At 41.3% G+C, this 12412-nt stretch overlaps 1 protein-coding gene across 1 annotated transcript in view; it reads right to left on the reverse strand.

Annotated features, from left to right (window-relative positions):
* The window catches only part of BMP6 (bone morphogenetic protein 6), a 158737-nt gene that overhangs the window by 131252 nt on the left and 15073 nt on the right, over window positions 1–12412 (reverse strand). The window lies entirely within an intron of this gene.

Genomic DNA, 12412 nt, shown 5'->3' on the forward strand with positions numbered 1-12412 from the left:
AACAGTCTAGAATTTCTGCCATCTGAGGCCCTGAAGGAGGGTACAAAAAAGGGAAAGACTGAAAACTGATTTGAAGAAGTAACGGACCAATTTTTCTGAATTTGATGAAAACTATAAACTTGCAGATCCAGGAATCTTCAAATAGGAGAAACATAAAATAACACCAAGGCACACGATAATAAAATTGCTGAAAACAATGGTGATAAAGAGAAAACCTTAAAAATCGCCAGATAAAAGAAGACATCACATACACAGGAACAAAGATAAAAAGGAGAGAAGACTGCTCATGAAGCCATTCAGGATAAAAGTCAATAGAATGATATCATCAAAGCACAGGAAGAAATGCTGTCAAATAGAATTCGATTTTGAAGGTGAAATTTTTTCAAAAACAGAGATACTTTCTCTGATAAATAAAAGCTGAATTTATCACCAGTACACCTACACTACATGAAACATTAAAAATAAAAGTTCTTCGAACAGAAGTAAATGATTCTAGATGGAAATTTTGATCTACACAAATAAATAACATGAGAAATATGTAAATATAAAAAAGTTTTAAAATTTGTTTAAAGTTTTTTAAAACATAATTAATTGCTTCCAATTTAAAAAAGGAATACTAAAGGATTTGTAACACATGTAGATGTAATATGTATGACAACATAGTACAAAGGACAGGAGAGAGAAACTGAGGTATACTTTGTAAAGTTCTCCCACTACATGTGAAGTGTTAAAACATTAAAGATAGAATGTGATCAGTGTGATATATATACATACACACACACACACACACACACACACACACACTGAAAATCCTACAGGAATTACAAACAAATAAATAAAGGTATTAACCAGTAATGGAGAATGGATATAAAATAAAATCATAAAAAATACACAATCCAAAAGAAGGCAAAGAGGGGAAGAAAAGAACAAAGCACAGATGATACAAACAGAAAATAGCAAAAATTGTAGATTTAAACTCAATCAAGTCCATAATCATATTAAATGCAAATGTTCTAAACACTCCAGTTAAAAGGCAGAAATAACCAGATCATTTAAAGACACACACACACACACACACACACACACACACACAAGATCTAACTCCATGCTATTTACAAGAAATCCAATTTGTATATAAATACACAGACCTGTTAAAAGTGAAAGATTAGAAAATTATGCCATGCACACATTAATTAAAAGAAACTTTAACAGGCCATATTAATTTCAGATACAAGATGGCATCACAATAAAAAATATGACCAGGGATAATAAAGGACATTCCATAAATGCTAAAGAGTCCAATTCATCAAGACATATAAATCCTAAATGCATATTGTAGAATAATACAAGAAAAAATAGTAGCACTGAAAAGTAAACAAATCCATAATTTTTGTTGAAGAGTTCAACTTCCAGGAATCAACAGAACAAGTAAACAGAATGCTAGTAGAGACACAGAAGGCTTGAATAACACCATCAACCAACTTACCTACCTGCCATTTACTGAATGCTCCACCCAACAAGAGCACAGTGTATATTCTTTTTAAATGCACAGGAAACATTCACCAAGTCGAGACAATACTACAGTCCTGAAACAATATTCAAATTCAAAATTACTGAAATAATACAGTGTTCTCTGATTACAGTGGAATTAAGCTGGAAATCAGTAAATCCCCAAATATTTCAAAATTAAACTGCATACTTGTAAGCAATCAACAGGTCAAAGAAGAACTCACAAGGGAAATTTTAAAAAATATTTTGAAATGTATGCAAATGAAAACACAACATAACAAAAGCTGGGGGTAGAGGAAAACCTATACCATTTAATGCTTATTTAGAAAAGAAATGGCCACATACCAGAGTGATGAGAGGACTTAGAACTTTGGCACTTAGAATAATTTTATTTTATAGATTTCTGGGCAGAGTCTCAATGCCATCGGAAGTATGACTTCTTTCCTCCACCTTATCTCTCTAAAAACAACTCAGTCTCTTTGTAATTATGGGTATTTCTGAAACAAAGATAACCTTGCTGTGTTACCTCTGTGAAGAAGGCTGTGACCAAGATCAGCGGCTCTCAAAGCAAATCACCTAGGGGTCTTCTGAGATTCTGAATCAAAAGATACAGAATTGGGCCTGAGATGACGCATTTCTAACAAGCTCCTTAGTGAGGCAAACCACACTGTCTGTAGCAGGGAACAAGAACCGTGTCCCCCAAATACATAAGTTCATTTTAGCCAGGAACAATTTCTCCCACCAAATCTGAGTTTTTAGCCTTCTCTCGTGTACTTTTCCTCTCCAGAGAAAAATGCCAAGAAAAGGCTGGTGGGTGATTAGGGCAAAGTTACTTAATATGGATGAGACAGGGCTTGCCAGTGACCATCTGATCAATTAAGTAGCAGGTGCATGATTGAGGTCAAGACTGGCTTTAATAACCATTACTTAAAATGTTCTGAATCCTTTTCTTTAATGCCTAAAATTACTTTGGACTCAGACCAGTATTTTTTTTTTTAACAGCAGTGCTCTTACCATATATAATGCAAAATCTTAAAAATGAAGTTCTGTGCTCAATATTACCTGCTTCTACAGTGTGATACGCTCTGACTCCCGGCCGACACTGCTTCTTGATCCTCTGAGCTATAGGTGTAGGTGTTTATTATGCCTACCAGACAATACTCTGGCACCACCATGGCCCTACAGAGGATGCTAATTGGCAAAGAAGAAAACCCAAAGGGCGAGAGGAAAGGGTAAAAACCATGTGAGCAAGATTTCATGTAGCTGCTGCTGTGTATCCATCTAAACTATAATCCATGGTCTCAAAGGATAGTTGTACTCAGAACCCTAAAAACATGCCACACTTTGGGGGCAAAGATTTTTGTCCACCTGAATCTTCCTCATCTCCACTTTGCCAACGGCTCAACCAGAAAAGCCCAGCGATTGAACGCCAGCGGCACTTTCTTGAAGCTATGGCTTCCTGACATAAAAAATTACGTAGTATCAAAGTTACCCCTTTTCAAAAAGGAGCATATGATCTTAAATCCCATAATAATACATTTAGAACAGGAGATAATTCCACTCGCAAATTCATTTCTAGGACTTAAAGACTTTAGAAGGACCTTCCAATAATTCACCAAGTAGAACAGGTGAAAATCAGCCTAGAACTTAAAGTTTAAGTAACTCACATTCAGGACCTAGATTCCACAGCTCTAGAACAGAAGCCAGAAAACCATGGCCCATGAGCCAGCCACCTGGTTTGTAAACACAGTTTCATCGGGATACAGCCTCTCATATGTTAAGTTACTCCTCTCTCACTACTGTAGGAGACTTGAACAGGGGTGAAAAGACCATGCTCGCAAAGCCAAAAATATTTACTATCTGGTTCTTTAAGAAAAAAATTTTCCAACCCTTGTTCTAGAAGCATTAGCATGTACCAAGACTTGTTAAGAAGGTGGAAAAACTGAGCAGACAGTTATCAACGACCACAGTACAAAATTTAAATGAAGTGTCTTTGCGAAGTGGTGAGCTTCCTGTAACTGGAAGGCTTTAAGCAACTCTGACGATGCTCACCGTCTCAGAACTGTGGTGAAAGGGACACAGGCACCCCTTGAATGGTTTCTTAAATCACTTCTGAGATTCTGCATCATTTTAGGCTATCATTGCACAGAAGTCCACATTAGACTTCTTGAAAAATAGTCTCACCTGACTTACAAAGAAAAACATCTTACATTATACCTAAGAGAATCAAAAGAAAACACGTGTCTTGAAAAGGAGAGCCCTGGGTATCTTCTGGTGGCCAGTCTGCCTGTAATGGGCCCACAGAAGTGACTCTGCTGGACAGAAGCCATGTCTAATTCTGAGGCCATTATAGCTCTTCACATGCTATGATTGCTCCACAGAGATTTGTAAATATAATTTAATGATGTCTCTGTGTAATCCAGATTGCCAAATCTTTCCGCAATCTTACTCTTGGGCAGAGAATGTGTGTGTCAACACCATTATATACTCTTAAATATCTGCTGCCCTGTTAGGATCTTTTAGAACAACAGTGAGTATTGTTTTCTAGAAATCCAGGTGGGTGGCCTCCTGGAGAAATAAGGTAAGGCTTAAAAAGTCAAAGATTCATCAGTGTTTTTCATTTCTTAGCCAAATTGCTTTCACAATATGGCAAATTAAGAGGGCTTTTTTAAGTTTGCAATTAACGTGTTTGACAGGTCTACTACATTTTAGTTAGGGAGCCCCATGAGATTGACCTGGGCTCCATTCCTCTGCCAGAGGAACACACTTTGTGATTCTCAGGCCAATTCTTTGACCAATTTGGCAGCATGACTGGCTGGGCTCGCAGGTAGTAGAGTGAGCACTCTCAGCGAAATGTTCGTTTTTATGGTGTTGGCTTTCACCTACATATCAGCAGGAGGCAATACCACTTGGTCAAGTCCGCCTTTACGCAACATCAAAGGCACAGAGCTTACTGTGGCTGAGTACAGAGTAATCCAACAACATTCAAGGCTTTGGGTTATAGGCAAGCACAAGTAGGTTCAGCATTTTCGCTCTGGCTCTAAGTTAAGAGTAACTTAAGCAGCATCCTGACATGGATCCATCCACCATTCTAGCTGATGCCATCCAAGAAGGCATGCAAGGTGGAGAGAATTAGAGCTCAGGCATGGCAGAACTGGGGGCAGGAGTGGAGTAAGGAGGTCACCCGACATTTAACCTCAAAGTGTTTGAGGACCTCGGATACCAGACTTAAAAGGAAATAAATAGCAGCCAGGCTATTAAAAAGCTTCCCATTTATTAAGTTCCTCTTTCCAGTAAAGAATGTTAACTTTGTTTTTAAAGAATAGAGAATTTTAAAAAATCAAAGGTATCTTTTTAATTTCAAATTCTCGAGCCACCTGGAAAAACCTCAAGATACACCTAGTTAGTTCCCTACATTTAGTTCCCTTAGTTAAGCAGCAGAAAGGCAGAGAGAACACAAGGAAACCGCCCAATAAAAATTACCTGTTATTGCAGAAGTCACTGTGGGGACTCTCAAGCTGAATCACCACATTGTACAATCTCGTAAACTTTGAAGAAAAACATCTGATTTTGTTTCAGGATCCCTCTGCTTCCTCCTCCTGTCCTTATCATTCCCTAATTGATACACTCCAAGTAGATTTCTATCATAGTGCCAGCTACGCTCCAGAAGTCCTCTATCTACACATCAGCCTCTCCCTTCTCTGCTGCTGGCAAAGCACGGCCTATGTGCTTTAGTGTCCTTAGCACTTGGCAAAGCAGCCAGCACACAATAGGGACCCAAGTGTTCAAGTGGATGGACAGACAGGTGGCACTGACAGTAGGGAAAGTGCCCTACACACACATGGTATCCACACTTCAGCCCCCCTTGTCACCTGCCCTTGCCCACAGTGATCTGTGCCTTTCTTGGGCTAGCTCTAGCATCTGAGGGGCACTACCCCTTGTCTCCTTTTTTTCCAATTTTTCTATGTTTTTTTTTTATGTTTATTTTTGAGAGAGAGAGAGAGAGAGAGAGAGAGCGAGCGCATGGTTGGGGGAGGGGCAGAGAGAAGAAGGGAGACACAGAATCCAAAGCAGGCTGCAGGCTCTGAGCTGTCAGCACAGAGCCCGACACAGGGCTCAAACTCCCCAGTGGCGAGATCATGACCTGAGCTGAAATCAGATGCTCAACCTACTGAGCCACCCAGGTGCCCCCCCACCCTCATCTCTTTAAATCCTACCCACTCCTCGGTCTCAGAGCAAACATACTAAATCAAACCCTCTAGGAGGGAAGCCCAGGATTGTGCATGTTAAATAAGTTCCTCAAATGATTCTGATGCCCATTATCCACGGGCCACACTTAACGTTTAAAGTCAACTCAAGCCTGCCTTCAAAGTTAATCAGCCAGGCAATGTCACATTGTCCCATGTGCCCTGAGGACTGTGTGTGACACGTAACCACTTGGCAAAAGATGCCAGCCCTACACTCAGGGTGACATGCCAGGGTGTAGGCGATTTTTGTAGAGGAGAGTCTCAAAGGTGTGGTCACAGAATAGGTGTGGGATGTACTGGCTCCCTGACGACAGGAAATGGTGTCCTTGACAACTTATTATTGATCTTGAACAGTAATTTGCTTCTCCCTTAATTCTAAAAATAGATTTGAGACAATTTACAGAAATACAATTTTATAGGATAAACATTAAGCAGATGTGGAAATAGGAATAAAAGGGGAAATGGGGAAGGGCAAGAAGATAAGGCTAATATAGGAAAATAAATACTAATCAATACTAATAGCTCTGAGTTTCCTAGTGACCAAAGAATACGAAAACACGAGCATTTACAATAACTCAGTATTCATAAAACACAAGTTGGGGCGCCTGGGTGGCTCAGTCGGTTAAGCGTCCGACTTCAGCTCAGGTCATGATCTCGCGGTCTGTGAGTTCGAGCCCCGCGTCGGGCTCTGGACTGATGGCTCAGAGCCTGGAGCCTGCTTCCAATTCTGTATCTCCCTCTCTCTCTGCTCCTCCCCTGTTCATGCTCTGTCTCTCTCTGTCTCAAAAATAAACAAACTTAAAAAAAAAAAAAACACAAGTTAGAGAGAGAAAAAAAAAACCTGAATTTCCCTGACACTGGCAATTTGATCTAAGCACAGCTTCATATTCTGAAAAGCATATCAATAACATGAAATACCTATCCCACATCCCACTGCTCCCCATTGGAGGCACAGCGCCTCATCCATGATTGCCTTCGGTAGACAAAGCACACAATGGTCAGCGAGCATCTATAGGATGTTATAAGTTCTCACCATGAAGGACAGAAGGCCAGCGCCATCAAGGAGGGAATTGGCGGAACTAGACGTTTGCTCTATTTTACTAGGATCTCTGCTTTGGCTAAAGAATGTCGGGATTTGCAATTTTTTTCATCCCCCACAGGCTCATCTTCTGTGGATACCAGCATTAGGACATCATCATAACACGGTAGCACACTTGAAATCAAGGGCCATCAATTGCAGTCTAGAGACATCAATAGGCACAAGAAAATTATAAGACTATGGAAATTATGTGACTGTGGCATTTCAAAATTATAGCCCTACGGAACTGGACTGAGACACTGACAGGGAATCTTCATCATTCACCGTGGGTAGCTTTAACAATAGCAAAAATCTCCACCCACTCAAAAGCTGACCATAGGTACTAAGCTAACTTATAGGGTATTTGTGGTCACAATTAGTGGAGCTCCCAATCATCCTGATTTATTTTATCTTACGTTGGCATAGTGCTTTAGCTTTATAAGTCTCTCATAAACGTTACCTTAAATTCCAGAGAGTACATAATGTATTTGTGCATTCCAGAAGAACTTAATATTTATTACCTAGCGCTTCCCAGTTTTTTATGGTTTCCTCTTCTTCACAGAAGAAGAGGATGTGTCAAATAGTATCACAGGCAAAGAACATAAAGATTTTTTGTAATGGCCCCTTATTGCAAACAAATGCTATGGCTTATAACCGAGCACTTAAAATGTAGCAAGCACTGTGCTAAGCTTGTAACATGTAGCATCTCAGTGAACCCTCACAGGCACCCTAAGAACTAAATGCAATTATTATTTCCTGTTTATACAGGTGACACAACGGGAGCACAGAGAACACTGACCTAATGCCCACCCAACTAAGGGATAAAGCCCATATTCAAACACAGGCAGCATGCCTGTAGCAACTATTGGTGTAACCCTCCTTCTCTCCCAGAATACCGCCATCCCATCACTTACTTAAGGGATTTCCAAGGGGACAAGAACATCATCGAGGCCCTCTATAGAAAACACCACATTCATTTTTCTATCGCTGCCTTAACAAATTACCGCAAACTTGGCAGTTCAAAACCACCACGGTTCCATAGGTCAGAAGTCTGACATGGGTCTCACTGGGCTCAAACCAAGGTGTCAGCAGAAATGCTCTCCGTTCTGGAAGCCCCAGGGGAGAATCTGTTTCTATGCTCATTCTATGCTGCTTGCGGTCACAGAACTGGTATCCCCATTTCCTGACTGGCTGTAGGCTGAGGGCCCAGGCCACTGAAGCCCTTGGCTTGAGCTCCTTCTTCCATCTTCAAAGCCAGCAACAGGGGGATGAGCCCCTCTCGCCTCTTCTACCTTCCTCTTCTAAGGGCCCATGTGAGTAATCATCCAGGATAATCTCCCGAGTTTAAAGTCAACTGTTCAGCAATCTTAACACCCTCTTGCCATGCAAGGTAACATATCCCTAGGCAAACCTGGGGGGGTGGGGGGAGGGGCAAATACTATGGCGGCCCCACCTGCTGCAAATATGGACACCAACCATGGTCACATCTAACCCATCTCTCATACACATGGTTGTCCTGGGTGTTATGTATTGAGGTAATGACATTTTGTGAACTATACACTGTGGTCAAAAATTCTTAGGAGTAGGTCCTTATGTGATGAATTAGGGAAGTCAAAAGGAGGAGAGCTTGTCACCTGCTTGAATTGACACTGGCTAATTCCCAGCCCCAGAAGAGGACACGGGATCCTTCATGCTACCTGCCACAGGTGTGGGCTGGCCAACGGAATGGAGACAAACCTGGTGGAGAAGCAAGCTGAATTTCGATCTGGTCAGTCCCGTTGGGCCGAGCAGCCTGTGAACAAGGCTTGGTTCACGACTCTCCAGCCTCCTCTTGAGCCAATTAGTTTCAAAAATGGAAACATTCTCTGAGCCTTGACCACATTTCTAGGCTCACAAACCGCTGTTTTTAATTGTAAGGAGAAATGAGGGAAAGGGTTCCAGGAAGACCAGGTTAAGTCTATTTAAATCCCAACCCTTCGGAGCATAGTTACTGGAAGTGGCACTTTTTCCACAAGTTATAATCTCTTAGGTGCTATTCATGAATTTGTCACCTAATTTCCCTTCATTAAACATTCTAAACCTAACTAGAGGAAAGGAAAAATGCAAAATACTTTTAAAATTTCAAAAAGCCCTTCAGATGCTGCAGATACAGATCAAACGGAGGAGGGGGGATTACCTAGACGACTGCAAAATTGTCCTAGCTGGTCTCCCCCTATGCAGCCTCTTCCACACTGCTACCAGAAATACCTTCCTAAGCACACATCAGCCATGCCACCGCCTGACTGAAATGGTTCCTCGCTGCCTACAAAATCAAATCCAAACTCCTCAGAACTGCTTCAATGTTCCCCCCAGTCTGGTCTTAGCTTGCCTTGTCAGCCTCCTCTTCCTCCAAGTCCCATAGCACCTCCAGGCCGACCTGCCCTTGGACCCAACGCCCCACCACCATCCCCTGCCTGGTCCCCTCAGTCTGGAATGACAGTGCCTTTCACATCCACCAGCAGAAAGCCAACTCTTCTTTCTACCCTCAGCCTAAATTCATGTCCCTCCATAAATTAATCACATCCTCCTTGGCATTCCCGTAATATTCTGCTTTTAGCTCTATCACAGGCACCACCAAATTCTGTTTGGGGTCAGGGTCAGGCATCCGTACATTTGCCCCTTTCTCTGGAGGACACGACGGCACCTCTCCCTTCCCTACTGGAGTCAGCACTTGGCCTGATGTGTTGAGAGAGCTCCATCAACACACTGGACATCCACATCAAATCCATCATTTCTAATACTGAAGACACTCCCTGGGTTTAAGGAACGTTCTCGTCAGTGTGTGTCACCCAGTGCCTCAGACTCCGTTTGGTAAGAGGCACATTGTCACTGGATCTCCCACAATGTCAAAGGATGTGACAATAGAACCAATATACTTTTGTCTTCATGTGCTAGATGAGATCCTGTTGTAAATACATCTTTTTGCATTCTGGAGGGGGGCGGTATATAGATAATCACTATAAAACCTTTCTGCTTTTCTATTTGTTTGAAATTTTTCGTAATAAAACGGCCAAAATTAAACGGTGAATCGCAACTTGGAATTTGTGTCCTCAGAAAAGGTGTAGAAGTAAATCAAAATATTTGCAGAAATCAACATGAAGAAAGCCAAGAATTCATTGTGGAATTGTACATGAAAAGCACTTAGGTAAGAGTTTGGTAAACCATGTTTGCTGCCCAGTAGGAAAAAGCATGTACCATAGTTGACCTTAGAGAATCATGGAAATAAATCCCTCATTCCAGCGAAATGTTCTGGTGACATATTTTATTTTTGTAGCATTCACAGGGCTATCCCGGTTGTCTCTGTGGTTTTAGTGATGCAAGGTGGCACTTCAAGAGAAGTTTCGATTCTGAGTTCAGCTTCCTATGAGCCAGGCTCCAAACACCAGAAGGGTCACAAAAATATAACACCTAATGAGAGGGACAGATCAAGTGCATGAGAATGAGCAAGCATGTCTACTGTCCTGAAAACGCAGGTGAGAAAAAAAAAAAATCGAAGGGATGACTCATTCACTTCAGAAAAGTGTCTCACATCATCCCACATCCCACACCAAGAGGAAAAAAGTTAGATGATGTATTACAGACACAAGATAAATTGTGACTCTAACAAGAGCCGGTCAAATAGGGAAAACATAAGACAACAGATATTATGATAGCCAAGACACCTTAACCTTCTAAGTCCTGAATAATGCAACATTATACACTATTACTTATTCCTAAACAGAGCCAAAAATAAAAATAAAAAAATGAAGCAGGCAAGATATGGAAACAATCTAAGTGGCCATGGACAGATGAATGGATAGAAATAATGTATACACAACAGAGTATTATTCAGCCTTAAAAAAGGAAACCCTGGCACACCATAGATGAACCTGAAGGACGTTATGCTAAATGAAATAAGTGAGACACAGAAAGGCAAATTCTGTATCACTTATATATGGAATCTAAAATAGTCAAACTCGGCGCCTGGGTGGCTCAGTCTGTTAAGCGTCCAACTTCAGCTCAGGTCATGATCTCATGAGTTCATGAGTTCGTGAGCCTGAGCCCCGCATCAGTCTCTGTGCTAACAGTCTCTGCTTTGGATTCTGTGTCTCCCTCTCTCTCTCTGCCCTCTCCCATTGTCACTCTGTGTCTCTCTCTCTCTCAAAAATAAATATTTTAAAAAATTGTAATAAAAAATAAAATAGTCAAACTCAAAGAAGCTGTGGCTCAGGGAAGAGGTGGGGGGAAGTGCAGAGAAATGGGACGATATTGGTCAAAGGATACAAAGCTCGTTACCCATGATGAGTTCTAGAGATCTAATGGACAGCATGGTGACTACAGTTAAAGCTGCACTGTATACCTGAAATGTGCTAGAAGGGTAGATCTCCAGGGTTCTCACCGCAAAAGCACACAGACACAGACAATGGCCACTATATAACATGATGGATATATCAGTTAGTTTGAGTGTGATCATCTCACAGTGACTTCTATTAGGTCATCATGATGTATACTTTAAATATATACAATTTCTATTTGTCAATTATACTTCAATAAAGCTGAGGGGAAAAAAACACTACCTAATTGGGTGGGGGTCAGGTAACGGAAGTATATACTATACAACATACCTTCCTCTACATTTATACAGGTCTTAAACATTATAAAATACAGAAGATTATCACTTACAAATAGGAATCTGAGGTTATTTCACATCTCTCTTGGCTACACTCTTGCAATTCATCAAATAAAATGTGAAGGAGAGCGGGGTCTGCTAGTTTTATGGCCTGTATCAACTCTGTGTCCCTCCCTAGAGCTAATATATCTCCCCTCAACCTAAGGCTAATATATATCCTGGAAATAAAAGTGTTTATGTCTTGCATGCTCTAGGAGGGAGAGCAAAATTTAAGTGGGAGAAGGGGAGAAAAATGTTTTTTGTTCCAAGACCTACCTGTCTCATTACACATAATTTAAGTACTGAAGAGCTGTTTAATTTTAAACAATTTTTATAACCATCTATAAAAGGAGAAACATCACATCTTGTAGGTGCTTACTCTAATTTGACATTTTTTCCAACCTATTTGGACACACTTGTGCCCACTTAAGCAGTCTCTCTGGATCGGCTGCTCAGAGTTGAATTCTGCTGGATTCATTTCACCAATGGTCTGGAAATACAGTGGGGCAGTAACGCACGTCTGTTCCGGCAACCAACCCAAGAGACCACCCTCCCCCTGGCCAGACCTTGCTGCTCCTGGGCAGGGATATCTCAACCCTGCCCACAGCTTTGATCTGTTTTCAGGTTTTAAATGCTCCCTGTTGCCTAATGGGGAGCTAAGTGACTTAGCTTCAATAGACATTATGTCACCTCCTCAGCCCTTACGTAAACAGAGTGTCTAACACCTTCACGATGTAAGCCAAGCCATCGAGCCTACAGTAGAGGCTGACAAGATACGTATTTTTGGATCGGCACCTGCCAGAGTCCCGCCTCCTCGCATGCAAGCTTTCTGCGGGGCACAACCAGGAAATTTATATTTAGACTTAGTAGCCATTCTTTCTCCTACTAATA

This window comes from Prionailurus viverrinus, chromosome B2 (genome assembly GCF_022837055.1).
Source record: "Prionailurus viverrinus isolate Anna chromosome B2, UM_Priviv_1.0, whole genome shotgun sequence".
Classification (NCBI taxonomy): Eukaryota; Metazoa; Chordata; class Mammalia; order Carnivora; family Felidae; genus Prionailurus; species Prionailurus viverrinus.